Raw genomic sequence first — 27790 nt, forward strand, 5'->3', positions numbered from 1 at the left:
TAAATTTACAGTCTTGGAAGCATTTATCTTTTGGGCATTTTGATTATTTTTAAAAGTTTGCTGCTAACCTTCCATTATAACAATATAAAAGTAAGTTAATACAATCTTAATTCAATCTGAGGAACCTTAGTTTTCTAGTTAGTTTTGACAGAGTTAGGGCACAGATCTTTCTTGTATCATTAGAGGTGAGATGACATCATGTTCTTTTAGTTTAAATCCCATTCTTTAACATAGCCTGAATTTGAATGGGGTTAAAGACATATCAGTGATATACTCTGGAAAGTTTTTCAAATCTAAATAAATATGTAATATCCTGCCAGGGTTTTGAGTGATTTTATAGTGCATCAGAATTCAGTTACAATATTCATATACTTAATAATGGCATTTCCTTTCCACACAGGCCCTTTAGCCTAATAGTAGATAATATATCATATCATTACTTGAATTTATTTATAACACAGATCAATAATATGGCTTGGTGATGGTAAATAAATAAATCAAAGCTAGAAGATTGGTGAGAGGGGAAGATGGAAAAGGAAGAAAGGAATAGAGTCCTTTTCATTTAGAGGAAAGGCCTGGGTTTGAATTTAGATTCAGCATATTATTTACTAGTTTTATGATTTAGAGAAAGCAAGTTCACCTTCCTGGGCCTGAGTTTTCTCATCTAATTAGATGGATTAACTAGTTGGAATTAAGGATCTACAAGGTAGGTCCCTTTCAGTTCTAATATCTGAGATTTTTTCTAGGAACTGAGATTGTGTGTATCGGGTCACTCTGATGGGTAGCAAATACAAAACACAGACAACTGAGAGTTTATAGAGGATAAACCAAAACTGATATCTATTTGTATTATTAATGTGCTAACTGCATACACTGTCCTATCAGTTTTTGTCCCATAAGTGTTGGAATTTCACTTTATTTGCATCTCACTTAGATAATTTACTAAATTTTTACATCACTAATATGCTGTGCTTTAAAAGTGAAGTTAAACCATATTTTAATGTATTTTTTTCTATTTCTTTTTCAGGTATGCTTTTGGTAAGTGATTATAAATTCAGAAAAACTATCTCCAGGAATTTACCTGGCGATCTATTTTGGGGGTATGTATCTTGAAAGGATTTTTATATATTTTGTTTCAGTCTTACTACCTTTCAAAGTTTTAGTGAACAACTCTTTAATATAGTCTTTGTTTCTAAATGACTCAGCTTTTGTAATGCTTTAATATAATATTAGGTGTTTAGTCATAGAATCCTGATTTAGGCAGGCACCCCTGTTCTGATCTGAGAATGACCAACTAATGCAGATGTGTGAAATCATGAATTTTTCAGATCCATTATTTGCTTAGAAATTCAATCTCCACCTTGCTGGAATAGAATAAGTTTTTGTAGGCATAGTGGTGACAGTTCAATTACATTATAATGAATACATCTACAGATATTATTATTCAACTTGATTCTCTGGGGTACATGAAAAAGAGATATGCACATTTATGCATGTAAAAAGGATCACAAAGACATATCTCATCTTTACATAACGTGGTGAGTTTTCTACAGCATACTTATGCCTCATACAATTCTCAACATAAAGTTGAAATCTGCATTGGGCATTCAAGTCCAAGTAGATTGGGCCAAGGTAGCTTGATACTGTATTCAACACAGTTGAGTAAAATATGATTTTTAACACCTACTTTTTAATTTACTTTGTTTAATAAGAGACATTTACATGCACTGAGTAAACATAGTGCAGGTAGGACAGACTGAGAGAGCATGCAGGTATATCCAGGTAGATAAACCCCAGCAAGCCAAAACTGGAAGAAAGAATTGTGCATAACTATTACAAACGGTTGTACCTTCTGTTAATAATGCAAATTCAGATGGAAAATTTTTTGGTGTTAGTCTTGGAAAACCAACAAACATTTTTCTTATACATGTTTGAAAATTATTAAGCTTCTAAAAGATACTGAAGGAAAATATCCTTCCATAGAAATTCCATAGAATTCCCCACTTAGAATTCCATAGAATTCCTACTTTAGTTAAAAGCTTCACTTTCTTCTTGGGTATCAGTGGGAGAGAAAGGAAAAGGTTGGTGGTTTTTTTTTTTTTTTTTGGATCAATTATATCTTTTACTATGGGACTTCTATTTTGTGTAGTCTAGTTAGCTTTCCTGGTATACTTAGCTTTCTGCCTTGAGAAGGGGAAATATTGAGAGGACAGATGGACGAGCAGGTTCTTAGTATTATTGGTGGATTTTATTGCACAGTCTTTGCTATTCACTTTTCCTTTCTGAAAGGAGTATTAGACTTAATAATATTATGGTAGTGGTTGTTTAATATTTATGAGTCTAATTCTTCTAGTGCCTGAGGCACCTTGGATATACTATTAACTCTTTCAGGCCACTAGCAGAGGGACATACAATCTACAGTAGTTTAGTGAGTTCTTAAATTTCAGTAGTCGTTTTGGACAACTAGGAAAAGGCACAACCCTTTGGTCCTATTTTCCCCCCTTTCTTATTAAAGATAAAAATTCAAATGCAAAATTTCTATTAAAATATTTATAGGCTAATAAGATGTAGATGGTAATATAAAATTCCTCTCACTAGCAGTCTTCAAGAAAAAATTAGAATACAAATCATGTATGTGTTAAATAGAATTTTTAATCAGAAATGGGTTAGCTTAAATGACCTCTGGGGTTCCTTCCAACTCTGAGGTTTCTTGATTCTATGATTTAGTTTAGTTTTGGAATGAGTTTAATAGTCACATGCCCTCCTACTCCTTAAGTATTTATTATATGCAACTAAGTATATCTCTGAGGTGAAATTTTCTTTTCTATCTAACATGATTAAAATCAGGGTTATTTTGGTGTTATTTTAAAAGTTATTCTAGAGCATTTTAAACTTTAGTGGTTGGTAACAGATTTCCTTTCCCACTACCCTGACCATCTTTCTTCACCAATGCAATGATATTTGTACTACTATTTTAGTCTCTTATTTAGGGAAAACTTTTATGCAGAACTCTTTAACATTTACAAAACACTTTTATCCCTACCTGAACACTGCAAAGGTAAGAAAACCAAATGTCCCATTAATGATTATCTTTTTTGCCTTTGGGAACAAGGTAAAATCAATTCTAGCAGCTCTTTTGTTTGTTCAAGAAAAACTTGTGATTCATCTTTCTATTTAGTTGGAAATTCTTCTATAGGGAGAATATCAGTATTAATTTTACTATGGTCACTGAGCCAATGTCTCACATTTAGAGCAAGAAAGTATAAGAAATACCTGTGATTTCAACAGCATGAAGAAGCTCCTTTGTGGAAATTCTCTCCACTAAATCCTCTATCTTATTAGATAAATCCAGGGGAATTAATTAGACACATAAATTGTTATTTTTCCAGGGTTCCATAGATATAGGCTGTTAACCCAAATCTTCTTGAATTGAGATCTAGCAGTTTTCCTACAATTTGTATTTAGAGTACCAATCTCTGATATGATTTAATGTCTCCATGCTCCATGCTTTCAGAGAGAGTCTCATCATCCATGGAGGACCTTGCAGAAGTGTCAGACTTGTGACCCTCCTGCTTCAAGTAGTCCAGAAAACTCCTGAGGGAGGCCAGGCCAGATTAAAATGTAACTGGGAAATATTTAACAATATAGGTAAGAATATAATAACATAGATAACATTAATATATGGTTTTCTAAGTCACTATTTGACCCACAATGATTTCTTTTATATAGCTTTAAAGGCCTCCATTTCTATTTGAATTAGGCTCTACTTCCTATGCCACATTTAGGTCCTATCCCTTAGATATGGTATATTTCTCTCCTGCCTCTCCAATATGGACATTATATAAACAAAAAGGAATCAAATAGATTTGAGAACTGTTTTTAACTTTTCATTTTTTTTATGGATTGTCATAACAAAATAATTGTCTACTGGCCTTCTTAGTGGTTGCTAACCACTACCCCCCATACTTATCAACATTGGTTCTTGGATAACTGCTATAGTCTGTCACCAATAACTATGTTTCTATCATAGTGGAATCTACCAGGAACACCTGCTGGTGTAGCATCTGAGGAAGTCATCTCTATGCTGCTCTGAGGAATTGGGCTAAAAGCTTTCTGAAGATTTTTTATATTCTTTTAAGCTGAATAACTAAGATGTTCAATAATTCTTTTTGAAACCAGAAGGAAACCTTCAACCACTCATGTGTTTTAAAATGTGATTCATGAGATTCCAGAGTTCTGGGGATTTGATACACTTGTTTTGTATTATATAGAGGCAGCTAAGTAGCTCAGAGGATATATCAAATGCCAGGCCTGTAGTCAAGAAGACCTGAGTTCAGATTTGATTACAGACACTTAACTAGCTGTATGACCTTGGACAAATAATTTAACTTCTGTTTGCCTCAGTTTCCTCATCTGTAAAATGAAAATAAATAGAACCTACCTTCCAAGGGTTTTGTGAGGATCAAATGAAATAATAGTTATAAAGCACGTAGCATCATGCTTGGCAGTAAGAGCTATTAAATGTTAACTATTGTTTTTATTATTATTGCTATTGTAACTAAGACAAAGTAGTGTCACAAATATCTATATATAGTTACTCATAGATTTTATCAAAGTATCTAGTAATTTTGCTTTCATTTATGGATGCAAGGGAGAGATAAAGGCTAGATGATATTAAGATTAGGTAGATTTGAAAAATATAAAGAATATATCTGTTGTAAAGAAATTCAGTTTTGTGCTATGATTTTCAAAAATACCTCTCTTACTTGTGGAATTTAGCCTTTCTTGTGGGAGACTGGAATCTACTGTAAGTGTCTAGACCCCAAACCTCTATATGGACTTGCTGTCCAATTTCTAGTATCTTTTTGTCTGTGACATCTGAGATAGGAAACAAATTAATTTTTCTCATAAAAATTATGGTTTTCACTTACTTTGGCACCTTCCCCAATATGTGGAATACTTAAGATTATTGGTGTGATATCGTCCTACTTTCCTAATTTGGATTCATTAGCCTGCATGGTGTAGTGTGTGTGTGTGTGTGTGTGTGTGTGTGTGTGTGTGTGTGTGTGTGTATGCGTGCATGAGCATGTACCTGCATTGTTCTACTTTGGAAGTGCTGGCTCAATATATTAGTGTTGGAATGGAGTTGTAAGTTGCCTTTGAGTAAAGGAGGTGTGGGACTTCAGATTGTTGTGTTGTACAGCTGATGAAATGGGGTGCCAGAGAAGCAAAGTATCTTTTTCCTTAAGACTTATTGAAGTGCATACTTCTCCCTTCTGTGGCTCAAAGAACATAGTACCTGAGGTTTATTGGCTACCTTGGTTATATGCTTCTTTTGCGGCCTTTGCTTCCCATTCCATCTATTTCCCATACACGTCTAAAGGTTTTTCTTATGTGAATTTAAACTTGATCAAATAAAAATCCATTACTTTTAGCATTGAGTGGTCAATCTGATGATTCTTGAGTTTCCTTTAAGAGCTGAAGTTGGAACAACTAGGTAGCGTAAGTGGATAGAGCACCAGCCCTGAAGTCAGGAGGATCTGAGTTCAAATCTGGTCTCAGACATTTAATACTTCCTAGCTGTGTGACCCTGTGCAAGTCACTGAACCCCAATTGACTTAGGAAAAAATAGAGTTGAAGCTGACTCAGTGGACTGACTGATGTGGCTAGAAAATATGAAGTCTTTTTTTTTCTTTCTTTCTATGATGTTATAGCTATGCTTTCCTTGGTTTGTTAGGTCCTCAGTAGAGTTAGTATGATATAATGCTGAATACTGAATCTAAAGACCTAGTTCCAAGTCCCAGTTATTCCACTTAACAGCTTAGTAAGGAAGTCACTTCACTAGTTTCAATCCTTGGTTTCCTCAATAGTAAAATTAAAAAAAAAATCTTCTCTATCTTCCACACAGGATGGTTGAGAGGAGAATGTGTTTGTAAGAATTCAGTCCAATAAAAAAGTGAGATTCTATTTCATTACATATTTATTTTTAAAGGTTATCTGAAAAACTTAAGTCTTCAGGATGACTGAATGAAGCAATTATTAAGTAAGTGCTTACTATGTACAAAATATTGTGCTAAATGCGGGGGACATAGGTTGTTGTTTTGTTTATCCTTTATTCTCAGAGGCCCATAACATCAGCGAGGTGATACCAAGACATGCAAGTGAATTAGATTTAAGAGAGAAAAGGTAAGGTCACCTGCCTCACTTTGTCATCCTAAAAAGGTAAGATAGCTCCCACTATCTGATTGGGGAGATCATACCTATGGAAGATTTTAGCTGCAAATCAAATAAAAGTTCTATGATTCTTCTGGTGTATCAGCAAAATGGTTAGTCATGTCAAATCTTGAATGTCATTATAAGATTACAATGTAACATATTTCCCTGATTTCTTTATTGCAAACAATTTTGTTCTCGCCATGTTTTTTTTTTTTTTTTCCCCCTAATGTTATATTCAGTGATTCACATCTTCACCATGCAGGCTTTGAAGAAAATTAATCAGTGTGCTGACATTCAGGTTAATGCTTTATGTTTTTAATATAGAAAGAAAGGCTATCTTTGTGGAAAATAGTTTTCCTGGGATAGGAATAGTGGAGTGGAGTTGACTTTGATCAGAGTATTTTGATTTTCAACTGATCTGAAGATATGGTTATGGAAGCACCTAATTTCATTTTAATAAGTTCATAACAATAGTTGGAGATTTATTTGTATAGCATTATTCTCTTTAGAAACTCAACATATTTAGAAATTTTTTCCATTCTCATTTGACTGCCCAAAATTACTGTGAATAAACTAAAGGTAGTTGTGCCTTTCATTTTAAAGGTATAGAAACAGAGTAGGGATGTCAAGGGAGTTTACCTCAAGTTCCTCTGAGCTAATCAGTGGTAAAGTATGAATTATAGCTCAGTATTTCAAGTACCATGGGAAGTACCAGTTTACCCTTTTCTTAATATGGCTAAAATTTTTTCAGTACACACTATAGGTTATAGTATAATTAGTCTATATGTTTTAAATGACCATTATTCTTCTCAGGCTTACTAGAGTGTGATATCTATTTTTATCTCCTGAATCAGTAATATGCCACTGCTCTTCAAATTCTTTGTTCACAGTAGGATTCCTTTAGTCCTGTTTTTAGATAAAATGCTGTTGCTGAATAAGATGAATGAAATGTAAATTTGAAGCGACTTTGTCAGAACACAGGAAAACCACAATATTTTTGTTATAATATAGCTGAAACAACAATGCTGCCATCCTTTTCTGTTTTTGAAGAAGTTGCATTGAATATTGCTGGGCTTTGAAAGCAGTTACAGTTTGGTAACATTTACTTCAAAGAACAAATTTTAAAAATAATTCATCGAGTAAGCTTTGTAAATGCTGACTGTTTCCTGTACCCCTGCAGGAAGTGTGCTTTTGGATATTTGTAAGGATAACGTTTGGTAACCTTCTGAGAATGTATGCTGTCTGGGTGAATTTTAAAACAAGGCAGATGACTGACAAAGGGTAGAAATAACAGCAAGCTGCTAGGCCAAATGGGATCAACTGGTAATGCCTTCAGTTATTTTTTGTTCTTTACCTTTAGGTGGAAGTTACTGAAAATTCTTCTCACTCAAGACAGTGAGTTATGAAATATAAGTGTAGCAGTTTGCATGCCATAAAGCCTTGGGAATTATTTTTACTGGTTTCTCAAAGAGATGGAGGAATATTCTGTAAAGTAAATCTTGTGCTTGTTTGCTTTGGTGGTAAAATTAGAGCATGAAAGGCTGCAATAGTCTTTTAGCAAGTGCTGAGTCATATTGAGTACTACATTCAACACCCTTCAAATATTTTTTAAAAATTGGGTTCTTGAAGAATTTCTATATCAATCATCTAATCAACATTTATTTAGTGTGGTAAGTGCTGGGGATACAAAAAGAGGCATAAGATAGTTCCTGCCTTCAAGAAGTTTACAATCTAAAGGCCACATGAAAACAAATGTATCCAATACACAAAGATAGGGAAAAAATTGACAAAGTGAAGGCACAGGAATTAAGAGTAATAGGGGAAGGGAAAATATTGGAATTAAGAAGAGTCGGGGAAGGCTACTTGTAGAAGGTGGGATTGTAGTTGGTATTTGAAGGAAGGAAAGGACATCATTAAACTGAATTGAGGAAGAACAGCATTCTCAGCAAGGTGAATAGCCAGAAAGAATGCCCGGAGCTAAAAGATGGAGTGTCTTGTGAATAGAACAAGTTAGTGTCACTGGTACAGATGAGTATCAGGCCATAAAGTGTAAGAAGACTGAGAAGATATGAAGAGACTGAGTTATAAAGATCTTGGGACAGTAGCAATGACCTGATATTGCCCGACTTCAGAAGACCAAGGCAGGTTTAGTATTAATATCATTTGAACCTCTTTGTGGATAATACCAAAGTTGACTGATTTCAATTAGTAATAGACTCTCAGACTTGGAAGGGAAAACAGAGGTTATTTGGATCAATGATCTTTGAGCAAGATTCCCATCTACACCATTTGTGAAATATAGTCTCTTAATTTTAACTTAAAGACTTCCATTAATGAAAACTCAGTCTTTGGAAGCTATAACCATTAGGTAATTTTACCTTTTATTAAGCCAAAATCTGTCCACATAGCATATATGCATTATTCCTAGTTCTACCATATGGAGCCAACAGAATATTCCCCTTCTACAAGCCAACCCTTGAAAACACTTGATAATATCTCTTCTCTCAGCTAAAGCTCTATTTAATTGATCTTTCTATGATATGGTTTGAAGTTTTTCACCATATTAGTTATTCTTTGAAATGCACTAGCTTGTTACTATCCTACTTAAAATATGTTGCCTAAACACAAAACTAGCTTTCCAGATTTGGTCTGAATGTATAAAGTAGGACAGGATTATACTGTTAACTTCATTTTGAACATTATGCTTCTTTCAATTCTGTCTAAAATTGCTTTTGTTTTTTTTTGTCACTCTGTAACACTGTAGACATATTGAGCAGTCCAGTAAAATTCTCAAGTCTTTTTTTATATGAAAACAAGATATTTCATATCTTGTAAACTATCCCTATCTCCATCATTGGACAGTTAGTTCTTTGAATCTAGTTAGATTCCATATAATTAAATTTTAAAGTTTTATCTTTTTCCTTTAGATAGCTCCCATTTTCTTCCTTATTGAAATCCCCCCCCATTAGAAATATTTTTTAAAGTCTTTCCATCTTTTTTGAATTGACTGTTCCTGTAGAATAACTGCCATGGGATCCTAGCTCTTCATCTTAAGTATTTCACTACTGAATCTAGCCTATGGAGAAGACTGTGTTCAACATTCTTATATGTATCTTTTAAAAAAGAAAAATAAATATTGCAATTCCTTCTTCAGGATAAGAATGTCTTTTTTTTTTTTTTGAGAGGGGGAGGGTTGGACAAGTATGTTACAGTAGAGGAGAATTAAACATGTGGATATTGATATAATAAGGAAAAAATTTGGGTTAAAAAGATAAACATGCATAATATTTTATAAGTATAAAAAGCCCTAGCTAATTGTTCTCTAAAGAGATTTCTTTTTTGAGGGACATCTGTATTCTTTTTTTTGTCTATTGTTACTTATCTTTTTTATAAAAACTATTTTCAAAACATATGCGTTGATTATTTTTCTTTTCTTTTTTATTATATAGCTTTTTATTTACAAGATATATACATGGATAATTTTTCAGCATTGACCTTTGCAAAACCTTCTGTTCCAACTTTTCCCCCTCCTTTCCCTCATCCCCTCCCCTAGATGGCAGGTAGACCAATACATGTTAAATATGTTAAAGTATATGTTAAATACAATATGTATACATATCCATACAGTTACTTTGCTACACAAGAAAAATCAGACTTAGAAATAAGGTAAAATTAACCTGAGAAGAAAATCAAAAATGCAAGCAGACAAAAACAGAGGGACACTCATTTCCCAGAGTTCTTTTGCTGGGTGTATCTGGTTCTCTTCATTATTGAACAATTGGGACTGGTTTGTATCATCTCATTGTTGAAGATAGCCATTTCCATCAAAATTGATCCTCATATAATATGGTTGTTGAAGTATGTAATGATCTCCTGGTCCTGCTCATTTCACTCAGCATCAATTCATGTAAGTCTCTCCAGACCTTTCTGAAATCATCCTGCTGTTCATTTCTTACAGAACCATAATATTCCATAACATTCATATGCCACAATTTATTCAGCCATTCTCCAATTGATGGGCATCCTTTCAATTTCCAGTTTCTAGCCACTACAAAAAGGGTTGCCACAAAAATTTTTGCGCATATAGGTCCCTTTCCCTTCTTTATGATCTCTTTGGGATATAAGCCCAGTAGTAACACTGCTGGATCAAAGGGTATGCACAGTTTGATAACTTTTTGGGCATAGTTTTAAATTGCTCTCCAGAATGGCTGAATATGTTGACAATTTTAGCAATATATCAGTGTCCTAGTTTTCCCACGTCTCCAACATTCTGCCTTATCTTTTCCTGTTATCCTAGCCATTCTGAGAGGTAGGTAGTGGTATCTCAGAGTTGTCTTAATTTTCATTTCTCTGATTAATAATATCATTACATATCCTATCACAAGTGCAGAAACTCTGAATTTGACACTCCTTGATCTCTAACTTGATATTTCTTTCTTGCCTTGGTGGCTCAGCTTTTGCTTTTTACACCATTCTAACAAATCATCTGATTAAATGCCTAGGAATCAATTCATCATATAAGACTTTTGGTATCTTGAAATTTTCATTTGTATAAAAAAGGATATAATCTGTTGTTGGACCCTTTTCAAAGACTTCCCTATTGGCTTCCTTGTATTTCCTTTAGAATACGATTTTGATTCATGGTAAAGTATTGGAATAGAACTTCAATGGAGATTTGTCTGTCTCTCACATGAACATGTAAACAACATAATACTTAATATTTACCAGATACTAAGTCTTGAGGATATAAATGGTCCCTGTCCTCAAGAAGCTTACAATTTAATAGAAGAAGATAATACATACAAGGAAGCTAAAAAGTGGGAAGAAGGGGGAGGGAGATACTAACGTGGTTTCTGGGATCATAATGATAGTCAGTAGAATCCAAGGAGTGATTGTTGTTTATTATTTCAGTCATGTCCATTTGGAGTTTTCTTGGCAAAGATACTGAAATGATTTGCCATTTACTCCTCAGAATCGTTTTACAGATGAGAAAACAGAAGCAAATGGACTTAAGTGACTTGCCTAGGATCATATAGCTAATTAAGTGTCTGAGGCTGGCTTTGAGCTCAGGTAATATTTACAAATCTAAGGAGAAAAACTAGTAGAAAACAAACAAAGGGTTCTGAATTATTTTTATATAGAACCTTTGGGAGGAGTTTTTTTTTTTTTTAACTCCCTCCAGTTAAGAGGGGCAGAAGCTCTGGAAAGTACTAATAAGGTGTTAATACAAAAGCTGATAAGCTGATGAAATCTCTCTGATAATAAGTTTCCTGGTGATGAGCTTTTCCTGGGAAGAAGAAAAGAGGCAGCTATTATGATAGTGGTTGAGTCAGTAAAATCAAAATCCAAAGCTTTTCACTAGAATATTGGCCACTAGGTGATGAATATTTTTTGTCTCAGCCTCACTCAACTGAGAAGGCTATTTACTGAGTTATAGAGACATTATCATTCACGTCTGAGGAGAGACTACCCATATTGGTAAAATTGAATCTTTGAAAAAAAGCAAAAGAATGAATTTCACTTAAGCTCTCAAAAATCACTCTCAAAGAGGTGAAATTTCTATTTTCTCATTTTTCTACTCCCTAATCTTTAAAAATGATGACTTTTGACTAGATGATATAACTGCTATTTGTTCTATTATAGGTCATTATAAGATTTCGAATAGTGAAATTATGTTGGAGGAAAAGAATTATAGCAGTTGTATGTAGGGTGGGTTAAAGTTGGAGAGAGATTAGAAACAGGAAGACCAGGTAAGATGCAATCAAAATAATTGAAAATATAATAATTGAAGCCTTAAGATTATGTTGACCTAAACTAGAAAACTGGTTGAGAAATTTCAGAGCAATGTTCTAACAGAGTTGATATTAAATGATGACATTCCCTTGAATAGAAAAAGAACATTTAAAGCTTTTGCTGTGTTTCCAGGAGGATGAAAATAGAATCTATAGTTTTTAAGAACTGAAAACACATTTCTTGCTCTTGCAGAGTATTATGATTATAGTAAGAGATGGAGTGAATCTCAGAGTTTTTCAGTTTCAGTCCCCTAATTAAACAGAAAAGTCCAAAGATTTACATAAGGTCACATGAGTTGTAAGTCATAGAGTTGAGATTTGAACCCAGATTCTCTAACCCCAAATCCAGCACTCTTTAAAGAAATAATGAATCAATCATCTGATAATATTGAATTGTATGGTGGAGAGACTAATATGAATATGATAGGCCTATAATTTTAAAGTGCTGATGTTAGGAGCCAGGCGCCCTTTCTATTTGGGGGCTGAGCCTGTTAGCAACAAGTATTGCCATACAGATCTCTAAAATAAGGACAAATTTCAGGAAAAGAGCATAAGTAGTGGGAAAACAAGAGTGCTATTTCAGAGTCTAAATTGAGTTATGGTATGCCCAAAGTGTGTTTTCATTTAAAAAAAAAGCATTTGGGGCACAGTGCTTAGAATGTCTCTAATAGTAATAAGAAGGATATAATAGACCTTGGTATGTTTAAGAAAAGTGATACACGTTAGTAGTTACAGCCTAAGATTGATTACAAAACTCTTACGGAAAATAGAGAGGTTTTCAAATAGAAAAAAGAATATAATGAAAAAGCCAAGATAATATGTAATTTAGGATACAGTTGTAGTTTGCATTGATTTAATAAAACTAGAAATTATATGTTCATGACATTTGCATGGCATAAAATCGTAGGCTAACTTTGAAAGTTTTTTAAGACAAGATATTGACAATTAAGAGAATTCTGTTTAAGTGGATACTGACCATTTTTATTTTTTAACTAATGTTACAATCTTGTGTTTCTATTTCTCATGTAGAGTGGGAAACTTTTCCTTATGCCTTATTAAATCTATTTTTCAAACTGTCACTTAACTAGGTCTAGTGACAGAATCGGATGTTTATATGGCCCTGGACACTTGAACTCTGGTGTTTTCAATCACAACAGCACCTCTTGCCAGCCGTTGTGAATTAAATACTCCTTGCGACCTTTTACCCTTGCTGCTCTTAAATTCATGCTTTAAAAACAGCTTAATGAGGGGTTTACTGGCCCAATTGGAAGTTTTTATTAAAACCTATTAGAGCACTAGAGTACCTTGCCTGAAGGAAGCGATTAGCCCAAAGCAACTAAGCTTGGAGCTGGCCTCTAGCCACACCAGGTTTTCACTAAACTGTTTCCAGATTCACGTTAACCCTAACACTAGAATTTGCATGGTATTCATATCCTCTGTTTTAATTTATAGTTCATCTAATTCTCTTCCCAGCCCCCCATGTTCTAGAAAGCAGTTTGTTTTAATTCAATTATTCTTATAGTCAGACACAGCTTCACTCATCCAGGTTTGATTTGCTCATGAACCTCAATTATGCAGAGTAGTTCAGATGTTGAACATTGCTATCCCCAAAGAAGCTAAAAATAAGTCTGGGTCCTATTTGGAATCTATCTTCAATTTGTACTTTATGCAATCTTTCTCCTGTATAAAATGCTTACATCATTGACTCAACATGCATAAAGAAAATTCCTCTAAAATCCTATATTGGTTTTTAAGAAACTTCATGTGTACACAGGGAAATCCTTTACATCATTATATCTTTGTGAAGTAGTTAGGAAAAATTAGGTTGTCACTATGTCTTGTTCTGACTTCTGACTCATATATGGTCAAGATAAGAATTGAGGTGAACTGCTTAGATTTTCTTTAGGGAAAGAAAGGTAAAGAAATTGTATGTCCCTTGCTAATGTCCTTACTGCAAGATGTTTTTCAGTTTTTCTTTTGAATGTCTGGGCCAAACTACCATATGCCTTTAAATTTAAGATAATGGAAATTCTGTCATTAAAGCTACAACTCTATGAAGTAATCTCTATAGTAACTGCCTAAATTATGCTAAGGGAAGAACTATCACAAGCAAACAAAGGTGATTAAAACAGACCTAAAATTTCCCCAACTGGGGGAACATTGTTCCTTGAATCTTTTTCTTTAGAATATTTTCTTCATTTTTTTAGTTGTTTGCCATATTAGCAAATTATTAAGCTATGGTGTTTAGATTTTTGGATTGGGGAAAACAGCTTTTTAAATTAGAATGTTTTTTTTAATGTAATTTAACTTTTTGTGTTTAAATTATTATTTAGTTTGTCTTTGTAGCAGTTTAATTTCTGATGTTCGTTACCTGTCTCTGTCTTTTGTAACAAAATTTTTTTTAAAAAGAAAACCAGTTCTTCAAAACTCATCAATATATCAACTGACAACATACTTATTCACATTTATTAACATTTTTTTTGTTTCTAAATCATATTATTCAACTAAAGTCCTATTCTAATGCCTCCTGTGTGTACCCTTTGATCTAGAAGTGTTACTATTGGGTCTGTATGCCAAAGAGATCCTAAAGGAGGGAAAGGGACCCATATGTGCAAACAACGTTTGTAGCCGCCCTTTTTGTAGTGGCTAGAAACTGGAAATTGAAAGGATGCCCATCAATTGGAGAATGGCTGAATAAATTGTGGTATATGAATATAATGGAATATTATTGTTCTATAAGAAATGAACAGCAGGATGATTTCAGAAAGGCCTGGAGAGACTTACATGAACTGATGCTGAGTGAAATGAGCAAGACCAGGAAATCATTATATACTTCAACAACAATATTATATGAGGATCAATTCTGATGAATTGGCAATGAGAGAATCCAAATTAGATCCAATTGATCAGTGATGAATAGAACTAGCTACACCCAGCTAAAGAACACTGGGAAATGAGTGTGGACCACAACATAACATTTGCACTCTTTCTGTTGTTGTTTGCTTGCATTTTTCTTCCCAGTTTATTTTTACCTTCATTCTAAATCTGATTTTTCTTGTATAACAAGATAACTGTATAAATGTGTATACATATATTGTATTATCATATACTTTAACATGTATGCCGCCTGCCATCTAAGGAAAGGGGTGGAGGGAAGGAGGGGAAAAGTTGGAACAGAAGTTTTTGCAAGGATCAATGTTGAAAAATTACCCATGCATATGTTTTGTCAATAAAAAGCTATAATAATAATAAAAAATTACATGGAAAAAAAGAAAAAAAAATTGTGCTTTCTAATCCATATCACCATGTAACTTTGGAGGAACTGTATAGTTTTGTATGTCCAAAATATAGTTGCTTATACTTCATGTTTTTTAAAGAAATGTAAATGACAATCACAATACCTTTTGTCCTGAGGGATTACACAAATTCTAGATAGATTTTATAGAAGAAAATTATTTTATTCATTGTCAAAATGTATCTCCCTCTAATATGAAATATGGTTAAGTGTATAAAATCCACAAACCAATACAACCAATATTTTTGTATATCAGGAAGCACAAAAGAACTCATTGTATTAAAATTTTGAGAAGTGGATTACAAGAATATAATACCAGTAATCCAGTTTGGAATCTGTTAACTTGATATGGTGCTAAAAAGCATTCGCATTTGTCTTTCCCACCAAAAAGCATTCTGATTTAGATCCTAAATGATAGTGTGTGTTGTATTCCCTTCAAACATTCCTGTAATCAGCTTTCCTTCTACAACTGTAGTGAAGCTCTTAGTATATGTAGTATTCATTTATTGCCTATATTAATATAATTAATCTGCATCTTCAATGTTCTTCTGAATTAATAATAAGTGATAATTTCTTTATCTCTACTTAATATCCACATGAATTGCCTTTTTATCATTACTATTAATTTCGGTGTCTTAAACCACAAATACTTCCAATCCCATCAGTTTCTGACCCTCATTTCTTTCTGTGACACCCAGTTTATTTCCTAATGGAGTCATCTAGATTCTAAAAGGAAGAGTTGTATGGAAGTTCTGAATGTGTGAAGACCAATGATTAGGAAGGAGTTCAGAAGAATCAGGCAGGTGAAGAAAAGTCAGGATCCCTTATTGTGAATAGCAGTTTTGCTTTGGTGTTTACGGGATTCTGTTTTCTAGAATAGTGAAAAGGTTAGTATGAAGAAATCTGTTTTATCTCAGCTTTATTAAATTATTTTTTAAATGGTCTTATCCAGATAGGATAGAGATATTCATTAAGAAACCAGCTTATATCATTTGCTCATAGGGATGAGCTCCAAACTTCAATTGTGATTGTTATACTTGGAACATATGACTATGCAAGTATATTTTTTATTCCCCTACTGGACTGCAAGCTCATTCAGAGTTTAGAATACCTTGCAGGTTGTATATACTTCATAGTATAATGTATTACATGTAGTAAATACTCAAATATTTATTGAATGCAGAATAATGAATAATTTAACTGAATACTTATAACTCCTAGTCAAAAGAAGCTATGAGAAGTTTTGATGCTAAATTAACCTAATATTATGCAATCAAGTTTTGCTCTAATATAGGCCTTTGGGTACATTAATAAGGAATATTTTAATAAGAATGGGAATAATTTAAATTTTTAAATTAAATCAGAATCTCCAGTAGCAGCAGTGGCAGAGCAGAATGCTCTCCAACCATTCTGGAGAGCAATTTGGAACTATGCTCAAAAAGTTATCAAACTGGGAGAAGTTAGGTGTGCAGTTCATAGAATACCAGCCCTGAAATCAGGAGGACCTGAGTTCAATGAGTTCTTCATTGGAGGATTTCACCTTTTTCATTTTTTGATGTTAAATATTTGATTTTTCTTTTCTTTTCTTTTTTTTAATCAAATTAACCAATAGCTTATCTATCTTTTATATTTTTAAGGTTTTTTTATGATAGCTTTTTATTGACAGAATATATGCATGGGTAATTTTTCAACATTGTCCCTTGCAATCACTTCTGTTCCAGCTTTTCCCTTCCTTCCCTCCACCCTCTCCCCTAGATGGCAGGCATTCCCATATGTATTAAATATCTTATAGTATATCCTAGGTACAATATATATGTGCAGAATCGATTTTTGTTGTTGTTATTGCAAAGGAAGAATTGCATTCAGAAGGTAAAAATAATATGGGGAGAAAAACAAAAAATGCTCACAGTTTACACTCATTTCCCAGTGTTCCTTTTCTGGGTGTAGCTGATTCTGTCCATCATTGATCAATTGGAATTGGATTAGTTCTTCTCTATGTTGAAGATATCCAATTCCATCAGAGTACATCCTCATACAGTATCATTGTTGAAGTGTATAATGATTTCCTAGTTCTGCTCATTTCACTCAGCATCAGTTGATGTAAGTCTCTCCAAGCTTCTCTGTATTCATCCTGTTGGTCATTTCTTACAGAACAATCATATTCCATAACATTCATATACCATAATTTACCCAACCATTCTCCAATTGATGGACATCCATTCATTTTCCAGTTTCTAGCCACTACAAAAAGGGCTGCCACAAACATTTTGGCACATACAGGTCCCTTTCCCTTCTTTAGTATTTCCTTGGGATATAAGCCCAGTAATAGCACTGCTGGGTCAAAGGGTATGCACATTTTGATAACTTTTTGGGCATTATTCCAGATTGCTATCCAGAATGGTTGGATTCTTTCACAACTCCACCAACAATGCATCAATGTCCCAGTTTTTTCACATCCCCTCCAATATTCATCATTATTTGTTCCTGTCATCTTAGCCAATCTAATAAGTGTGTAGTGGTATCTCAGAGTTGTCTTAATTTGCATTTCTCTGATCAATAGTGATTTGGAACACTCTTTCATATGAGTAGAAATAGTTTCAATTTCATCATCTGAAAATTGTCTGTTTATATCCTTTGACCATTTATCAATTGGAGAATGGCTTGATTTCTTATAAACTAAAGTCAATTCTCTGTATATTTTGTAGATGAGGCCTTTATCAGAACATTTAACTGTAAAAATGTTTTCCCAATTTGTTACTTCCCTTCTAATCTTGTTTGCATTAGTATTGTTTGTGCAAAAGCTTTTTAATTTGATGTAATCAAAATTTTCTATTTTGTGATCAATAATGGTCTCTAGTTCTCCCTTGGACACAAACTCCTTCCTCCTCCACAAGTCTGAGAGGTAAACCATCCCATGTTCTTCTAATTTATTTATGATCTCCTTCCTTATGCCTAAATCTTGGACCCATTTTGATCTTATCTTAGTATGTGGTGTTAAATGTTTCTGCCTACTAATTTCCAATTTTCAACAAATAATGAATTCTTATCCCAAAAGTTGGGATCTTTGGGTTTGTCAAACACTAGATTGCTAATTTTATTCATTATCTTGCCCTGTGAACCTAACGTATTCCACTGATCAACTACTCTATTTCTTAGCTAATACCAAATGGTTTTGGTGACTGCTGCTTTATAATATACTTCTAGATTAGGTACAGCTAGACCACCTTTATTTGATTTTTTTTTTCATTACTTCCCTTGAAATTCTCAACCTTTTGTTATTCCATATGAATTTTGTTGTTATTTTTTTCTAGGTCATTAAAATAGTTTCCTGGGAGTCTGATTTGTATAGCATTAAATAAATAGATTAGTTTAAGAAGGCTGTCTGCTTCCGTGCCTCCATCTTGGCCGGAAGTCCGTTGTCAGTCTCTTTAATGAAATTATTGAACGTTTTTATAATTTGTTCTTTGACCCACTTTATTCTTTGTGATTAGATTATTTTGTTTCCCATTAAATTTTAATCTATCTTTCCACTTCCGTTTGTGGAATGTAATTTTATTGTATTATGATCTGAAAAATCATTTAATATTTCATTTCCACATTTGATTTTGAGATTTTTATGCCCTAACAACATGGTTTAATCAGTTCTATTTTTGCTTATTCTGTTTCTGTTAGGATTGCTACCTTGCCTTTTTTTATTTCAATTGAATTGTAATAGATTTTGCTTTAGCCCCTTACCTTTACTCTGTGTGTCTCCTTGCTTCAAGTGTACTTCTTGTAAACAACATATTGTAGAATTTTGTTTTCTTATCCACTCTTCTATCTACTTCTACTTTACATTTGAGTTCATTTCATTCACATTCATAGTTATGATTACTATCTGTGTACTTCCCTCCATTCTATTCTTCCTCCTTTTTGTCCTCTTTCTCCTTTCACCTTTTCTCTCCTCAGCAGTGCTATGCACTTTCTATCACCTCCCCTGATCTGTTCTCTCTTCTCGTAGTCCCTCTCTTCTCTTAGTCCCTCTCTTCCAATGCCTTCCTCTTTATTTAATCTTCTATTTTTCCTGTCAGGTAAGATATATTTCTATATTCAATTGACTGTGTTTATTATTCCTTTCTGAGCCAATACAGATAAGAATAAGGTTCAAATGATGTTCATCAACCACCTTCTCTTCTTCTCTTCCATGGAAATAGGCCTTTCATATCTCTTCATGAAAAATAATTTATACCATTCTACCTCTCTCTTCCTTCTGTAATCATTGTACTTTCCTATTTCATCATTTACTTTTTTATGTCATTCTCTCGAATTCACTTTATATCCATACCCTGTGTCTATGTGTATCCCTTCTACCTATATTATTAGTTTCATAGTTATTAAGAATTACAAGTATCATTTTCATGTTTAGGGATGTAAACAGTTTAGCTCTGTTGAATCCCTTATGTTTTCTTTCCCGTATTTGCTTTTCTTGGGTTTTGGATTGGAGGACAAATTTTTTTATTTAGTTCTGTTTTTTTTTCTATATGAAAACTTGAAATCCTTCTATTTCATAGAATGACCATCCCCCTTTAATTATTATATTTAATTTTCTTGATTAGGTGATCCTTGGTTATAGCCCTACCTTTTTTTGCCTTCCAGAATATCATTCCTTGATCTGTGGTCCTTTAATCAGCAACTGCCAGGTCCTTTCTATTCTTGATAGTGACTCCCTGATATTTCAGGGTTTTTTTTTTTTTATTTCTGGCTACTTGTAGTATTTTTTCGATCTGACAAATTTGAAATTTGTATATAATTTTCCTTGGAGTTTTTATTTTGGAATATTTTCCCTGAGATAATTGGTAGATTCTTTCAGTGCCTATTTTGCCGTTTGGTTTTAGGATATCAGAATAGTTTTCTTTGATAATTTCTTGGAAGATGCTGTCCAGATCCTCCTTTTGATTATGGCTTTCAGATGGCCCAGGTCTTCTCATATTGTTTCTCCTAGTTCCTGTTTTCCAGGTCAGTTGTTTTTCCCCATAAGATATTTTACATTTTCTTCCATTTGCTCATTCTTTTGAATTTGATTGATTCTTGATGTCTCATAGCGTCATTCACTTCTACTTGATCAATTCTAACTTTTAAAGTGTGGTTTTTCTTTAATTACCTTATGTACTTTCTTTTCCATTTGGTCAATTCTACTTTTTAAGTGGTTTTTCAAGTTGTTGACTCTTTTCATACTCATGCATAAAAAATAACTTTTTTATGATCAGATCCTTTTTATTATTGTTATTTTGCTATGATATCATTCTTGGGGTGCTTTATGATTGCCTGGAGGTGATCATGGGAAGGTTACAGTGATTCACTGCTTATTCTGCCATCATAGCTTGCAGAAGTGGAAAAAAATAGGAACTAATTTTCAAGGCATTACATTTTTGTTTGGTTGGTTGTTAGTCTGGGTATTGGGGACATGGGAAAAGAAGAGTAATTTGGAAGGTAGATCATTTAGGTAGATTGTCAGGCCTGGATGGATGAAGGGACTTTGCATAACTAAAGGACAATATGATAATACTGTATACCTAGCAATTATTTGGTTCTGTTTTGTTTTGTTTTGTTTTATTTTGTTTTGTTTTGTTTTCTTAAGGTAGAAGAGGAGTTCAGAGAGGAGATAGAAGAGTGCCAATAAAATTTTGACTATATTCCAGTTTTTCTTGGCATAGAATGTTGGATGATTTCCTCAAAGTATTTCCTGAATGAGTTGTGGGTACTAGTTCAGAGAACTGTAGTCCTCAAACTTGCCCAACCAGTCTCTCTAGTTCAGGTTAGTCCAATTTACTTAAACCTTCTTTAGATATTATAGTTCAAATCAATGCCCACCTCATTTAATGACATAGTAATTCACATTTATATACATATATATATATATATATATATATATATATATATATATATATATATATATATATAATACCTGCTACAGATTTATATAGTTAACTAAAATACAGATGCTGTAGACTGGGACTACAGATCCTGCTATTGTATTTTTAACAGTAAAATGGGACATTGTACCTTCTCCCTAGGGACTCAAGAAAAATGTTTCTAACTCTTGCTTTCTATTTATATCTTTTGACCATTTATTAAAATTCACATCCCTTGTTTTTTTTTTTTAGTTAAAACAATTTATTTTAATCAACCAGAAATATCTTCTTTTTTATCCACCAACTCAAGCTCCTCTTCCAAATGAGAAGACAAGAAAAATAACACATTACAAATATGTATAGTTAATCAAAACACATTTCCACATTGTCTGTGTCCACAAGAATGTGTTTCATTCTGTATTCTAAGTCCTTCATCTCTCTTTTAGGAGGGAGATAGCTTGGTCTTCATTAATCTCTAAAATCCTTTTTGGCCATAACTTTATAAAAATACAGCACAATAGTATTCTGCCATATTTCTATATTATAACTTGTTAATCCATTTCCAAATAATGAATACTACTCCATATTCCTATCCTTTTCTAACTCAAAAAGAGGTTGAAATATGAGGTCTAGTCTCTCTTTTTTTTTATCATAGCATTCTGATAGTCCAGTGATTCTTAAATATTTTCTCCTTAATATATTTTCCATAAAAGTTGTTTTTGTTTTGAGGTACTGTGCATTTTCTTTTATTTTTTCTAACCTTTTGCTTTTGTTTAAATATTTATTATTTTATGAAATCACTGACTTTTGATTCTTTCTAATTTTCAAAGAGTTTGTTGCTTGGTAAAATTTTATATCTTTTTCAATTCTTTATTCTATACCTCTTATTTCTTTTCCATTTTTCCCCTCTCCTTAAGCCCTGGAATGCCTCATGGCACTGAGCTCCCATTCCCTCTCCAACGTGTGCAGACCTCCGTGTCTCTCTGCTGAATTGAGCTAGACAAATCACTGTCATTTTTTTATAACCTCATCAGAATTCTGCCTTGGTAAATTCTCTGTATCTGTTTGGAGCAATTGATGGTTGCTTTCTTATTGTATTGTTTCCTATCACTATTCCCTTGTAGCTCTGCTTTAAATTTTATATCTTCTCACGTTTTACTAAACCTCTATCTAATCTTAATTGAATCCTTAATATCACTAGGCAGTCTTACTATTTCTCCCAAACTGATTCTCTGTGTTGCTTACTAAAACCTTTTCTTCCTTCCTTTCTTAATCTTCACCTTAAGGCCACTCTCTCTGTTCTACTGAGCACCTGTCTCATACTTAACAAAAAATAATTGAAGCTATTCAATTCCCTTTCTCCATTTTATATCTTTCTAAGAGTTCTTCTCTCTGCTCCCACCCCAACCCCTCTACTCTTCTTTCACTCTGATGATGGGGAAGCCTTTCTGTTCATCAAGGCTAATCATCTACATGGTGACCTTAATTCCCTTTTCCAACAGATTTTTTCCAATCATCTTTTATTTCTCCAAATTTCAATCTTGCCCTGTTTACTGGAACCTTCCCTGCTGCCTACAAACATATTTTCCACATTCTTAAAAAAGAGTACTATGTGCACCAGCTATGATATGTTCCATATCTTCTTCCCTTTTAAATTATACTTTAAAAATTTATTTATAATAATTTGATATTCAGCTCTTTTCCTCTCTCTTAAATCTTCTGTAATCTGTTTTGCAATTGCATTTCTCAAACTTCAAACTTGCCATTAAATTCTTATTTGCCAAATCTGAGATTTCTTTTCCACTCTCATTTTTCTTGACTTTTTTGCAGCATTTAAGTACTTTTTTTAATGGTAGCCAAGAAACTTATTTTTAAAAAACCAAAATGTTCAAATCAGTAAACTGTGTATAAAGAAATTCACAGACCCACAAAACAGTAGCATTTAAAAAATAGATAAGCGAAAAATATTTACACTACTACAATATGTATATAATGTGAACATGAATTGTCTTTCTAGAGAAGCATAAATGTTCTTCAAAAGATAATAGCAAATGAAAGAAAGATGACTGTTAAATACTTTCCTTAAAAAAAAAAAGGCTCAATAAGTCATCTTCCTTTTTAGAACATAAGCATAGATAACATCATCATTAATGTTGGGAGAAATATGGCACCTTTTTATATTATATTTTCTTTTAAAAATGTGTAAACATTAGAAACATGGTGGCAACATGTTTTTGACAGCTTTTTTTCCAAATTGCTTTAGAAATCTAAGAATTTATTTATAAAGCAACCAACATGTAATAGAAGTGAATTCTTCTACAAATACAATCTTTTATCACCACAGATATTTCTTAAGTGATCCAGGCAGAAAATTTGAATGTGTTTCTCCATTATTTGTGCTAATTCTGCATCTTGGAAATTATTAAAGTGCTATCTGCTCGTCAGTGGAGGCATATCATTTCAATGTCTTAGTAACATAATGGAAAACTGGACCACATGCTTCACAATACACAGGTTTTTTGTACATTGCATAGACCTAGTTGCATAAGAAATAAATTAGTGTTTTTAAAATCTGAATTTTTTTATTAAAGGTTTTTTATTTTTCAAAACAGTGGACAATTTTTCAACATTAGCCCTTATAAAACCCTGTGTTCCAGTTTTTCCCATGTTGTCCCGTAGATGGTGAGTAGTCCAATATATGTTAAATATGATAGAAATATATGTTAAATCCAATATATGTATACATATTTATACAATTGTCATGCTGCACAAGAGAAAAAGAGAAGCAAAGTAAAATGCAAGCAAACAACAAAAAAAAGAGTGAAAATACTACGTTATGAACCACACTCAGTTCCCACAGGCCTCTCTCTGGGTATAGATGGCTTTCTTCATCACTGAACAATTGGAACTGGTTTGAATCATCTCAGTATTGAAGAGAGCCACGCCCATCAGACTTAATCATCTTATACTCTTGTTGCTGTGTATAATGATCTCCTGGTTCTGCTCATTTCACTTAGCATCAGTTCATTTAAGTCTCTCCAGGTGTCTCTGATATCATCCTGCGGCTCGTTTCTTATAGAACAATAATATTCTACAACATTCATATACCATAATTTATTCAGCCATTCCCCAAATGATGGGCATCCATGTTCTGGGCCAGAACTTGAAACAAAGTACAAGGTGGAATTGAGGAGAAAATGGTTAAATCTAATTTAGCATTGATTTAATACTACAGCAAATAATGGTTTCCTAGTGATATAACAATTGGTGTATATACTCAGTATGGAGCATATAAGCAGGGACTGAGAACCACAGAGGAGAAGCTCTCAGGGCCAGAGAAGACAAGTGTACTAGAAGCTCTTGTAAGCTGAGACAGATTCATTCCATCTTCTACCTTTGCGGTGGCTGAAGGCTGAAGCACAAACCTTTGGACTCAGAGAGATTCATTCATTTCATCTCACACCATCTTGGTGGCAGGCTCTTTCTTCCTTCGCTTCTTCACTGAAACCAAGCTAGCTGAGCCCTAAATGAAGGAAATAGGACTTTGAAGGAGACAATAAAGGATTTTGACTTTTAACACTTGGCTGTACTTGTGGTGATTACTGAACTGAAAGGAAGGCTGCTGCCAGAGACCCCAAGAGAACATTACACATCCATTCAGTTTCCAGTTTCTAGCCACTACAAAAAGGGCTGCTACAAACATTTTTGCACATACAGGTCCCTTTCTCTCCTTTAAGATCTCTTTGGAATATAAGCCTAGTAGTAACACTTCTGGATCAAAGGGTTTGCTCAGTTTGATAACTTTTTGAGCCTAGTTCCAAATTGCTCTCCAGAATCGTTGGATCTGTTCACAATTCTACCAACAGTGTATCAGTGTCCCACTTTTCCCACATCTCCTCCAATATCTGTCCTCTTTTCCTGTCATCTTAGCCAACTGAGAGGGTGTAGTGTTGCCTCAAAGTTGTCTTAATTTGCATTTCTCTGATCAATAGTGATTTGGAGCACTTTTCTTATGACTAGAAATAGTTTCAATTTCTTCATCTGAAAATTGTTCATATCCCTTGACCATTAAAATTTGAATATTCTTTAAGTGCCTTCATGATTTTATCAACTGACCTGACATCTTATGCTCGTTTTTAATACTTGTAATCCATTGCTATAGCAATATTTATAGAGCAAATTCCCGCTTCCTAAGCAAGAACCCCCTCTCATGCTGGAGACATACTGATATCTCTCTAGTCTCCCAAATGTAGAAAATCAAACTTTCTGCCTGATAATTCAAATGGTTATCATTACTCCCTTTGAGCTGCATTTGAACCAAGGTCTTTTGAAGTTTCTGTTAATGTTTCTAATTTTAGAAATGGTTCAAATATTACAATAAGATTCTGTCTTATAGAGCAGTCACTCCTGCTCTAACAGAAAACCAATGGCCTTTTGGTGATTCTGTCACTTCTAGACTGTCAGATTCCTGTTCCATTAGCTAGTACCATGCAGGGGAAGAGGGCTAAATTTAGAGTCAAAAAACTTAGATTCCTTTCCTTATTCTGTCATTTAGTACCTGTTTAATAGATCACTTTGAATCTTTTACTTCTCAGTTTCCTAATCTCTGAAAAGAGGAACTTGGATCATGACCTTTTAGGTTCCTCCTAGTCAAGAAGCTATTACTCTGTGGCCTGATATTCTTTCTGTTGGATCATGGATCTTGCTAACTTAATTCTCAGATGAGGATCCAATGAGATAATATATCTAAAGAGTGTTTTCAAAGTTTATAATTCAGTATAAACTATTGACTTATCTTTAGTATGACTTATAAGATTTAAAATAGCATTTATCATATTTTCTGATTTTTTTTGTAGATAATATATAGAAGTACCAATGCTTTCTATGGATTATATTGTATTTTATTTTGTTGAAGTTGCTTTTATTGATTTCTTGGGCTTTCTTAATAAATCATTATACTCTGAAAGTAAATGTAAACTAATCTTCTCTCTGCACAAATTTTTTCTTTACTTTTTTCCCTTGCTCTCTGCATATAGCCAGCATTTCTTTTATCTATTATTTATATATATCAAAAATAATGATGAATATAATAAAATTTATTTAACCATAATTGTTCAACAAGAAGGTGGGAGAAGTTTATAAGTTTTCCCTGTTACATATAATGCTGACTTGTAATGTCTACAATAATTTTTTTTTTCTTTCTTGATCCTGCTTGCCTTTATCTTTTGTGGTATTAAATATATGAATGGTGACAGGCAGTGTGATATGGTGAATAGAGAGCTGGCCTGATTTAATTTTGGGTTCAGTTAATTATATAATTGCAATTATTGTCTTATTTATGAATTTTGATTTACCAAGCCAATACTATGTCTGAATTGTTACTATGATACATACTCTTCATTTAGTTTTTGCTGTATTAATTTTTAGATTAATTTCTTTTGAATGTTCATGGATTTCATCAGGGATAATATCTGGAAGACCATAACATTTATAAGGATTCTCTCTTCCATTTGGACCTTATTTGCAAATGAAGCATATTTTTTCAAGTATAAATTTTTCTATTTTTTGTTTTGCATAGATTTTTCAATATGGTATAGTAGATAGAGAACTGGCCTTGAAACCAAGAAAACTTAAGATTCAAAACCCATCTCTGGCAAATACTGAGTGACTCTGGGTAATCATTTAATTTCTCTGTGCCCTTGGTTGCTCTTTAAAGACTCTAAGTTGCTCTCTACAATTTAGATTATAGAGATTTGTAGTTTCCTCATCTTTCACTTTCTTGTATTAACAAATGACATGTCCTGTCCCTTTCTATGCAATTATTTTTGTGTTTTCATTTGAAGAGATGGTTATTGATTTTTAAATATTTTTCATTTAGTCTTTTTGTTATTTTTGTTATAGTTTCATCTATGAATATTCTAAGGATGATATGGCTTAATTAAGTCTCATATGAAATTTTCTATAAATGATTTTTGGTGGAGGTTCTACTTTTTTTCACTCTTTAATGAGTTAATAAGATTTGTAATCTTATTTCATTGTGTTTTTGTTGTTATTGTTGTTTGTTTTTTTGCTGAGGCAATTGGGGTTGTGACTTGCTCAGGGTCACATAGCTGGGAAATGTTAAATGATTTGACTCAGGTCCTCCTGACTTCAAGATTGGTGCTCTATCCACTGCAACACCTAGCTGCTCCCTTTCATTGTGTTTTACAAATTAATTTGTATCTTTCTCAGCTCTTCAGGGAGATTGTGTTTGCTGTCCTAAGATAGTTTCTGAGCATATATGATGTCACTATTGTGATTAACATTTGTAGGAAATTATAATCTTCATCAATATCTTTGTCTTTTTCTATTTCCATTTTTAAAATCTCTGAGAGATTTCTTGTTTTTTATTTTTTATTAAAGCTTTTTTATTTTCAAAACACATGCATAAATAATTTTCAGTGTTCACCTTTGAAAAACCTTGTGTTCTAAATTTTTTTCCTTCCCTTCCTTCCACCCCCTCTTCTAGATGGCAAGTAATCCAATATGTTAAACATATGCAATTCTTCTACACATAGTTCTACATTTATCATGCTGCAAAAGAAAATCAGATCACA

General features: G+C 33.2%; 1 protein-coding gene across 1 annotated transcript in view; it reads left to right on the plus strand.

The window, feature by feature from the left end:
* The window catches only part of LMF1 (lipase maturation factor 1), a 745091-nt gene that overhangs the window by 77122 nt on the left and 640179 nt on the right, over nucleotides 1-27790 (plus strand). Inside the window, exon 3 of the mRNA XM_074279711.1 lies at nucleotides 1028-1100. The gene's annotated coding sequence lies outside the window, so the exon portion shown is untranslated. The remainder of the gene's footprint in view (nucleotides 1-1027; nucleotides 1101-27790) is intronic.

This window comes from Sminthopsis crassicaudata, chromosome 1, assembly GCF_048593235.1.
Source record: "Sminthopsis crassicaudata isolate SCR6 chromosome 1, ASM4859323v1, whole genome shotgun sequence".
Classification (NCBI taxonomy): domain Eukaryota; kingdom Metazoa; phylum Chordata; class Mammalia; order Dasyuromorphia; family Dasyuridae; genus Sminthopsis; species Sminthopsis crassicaudata.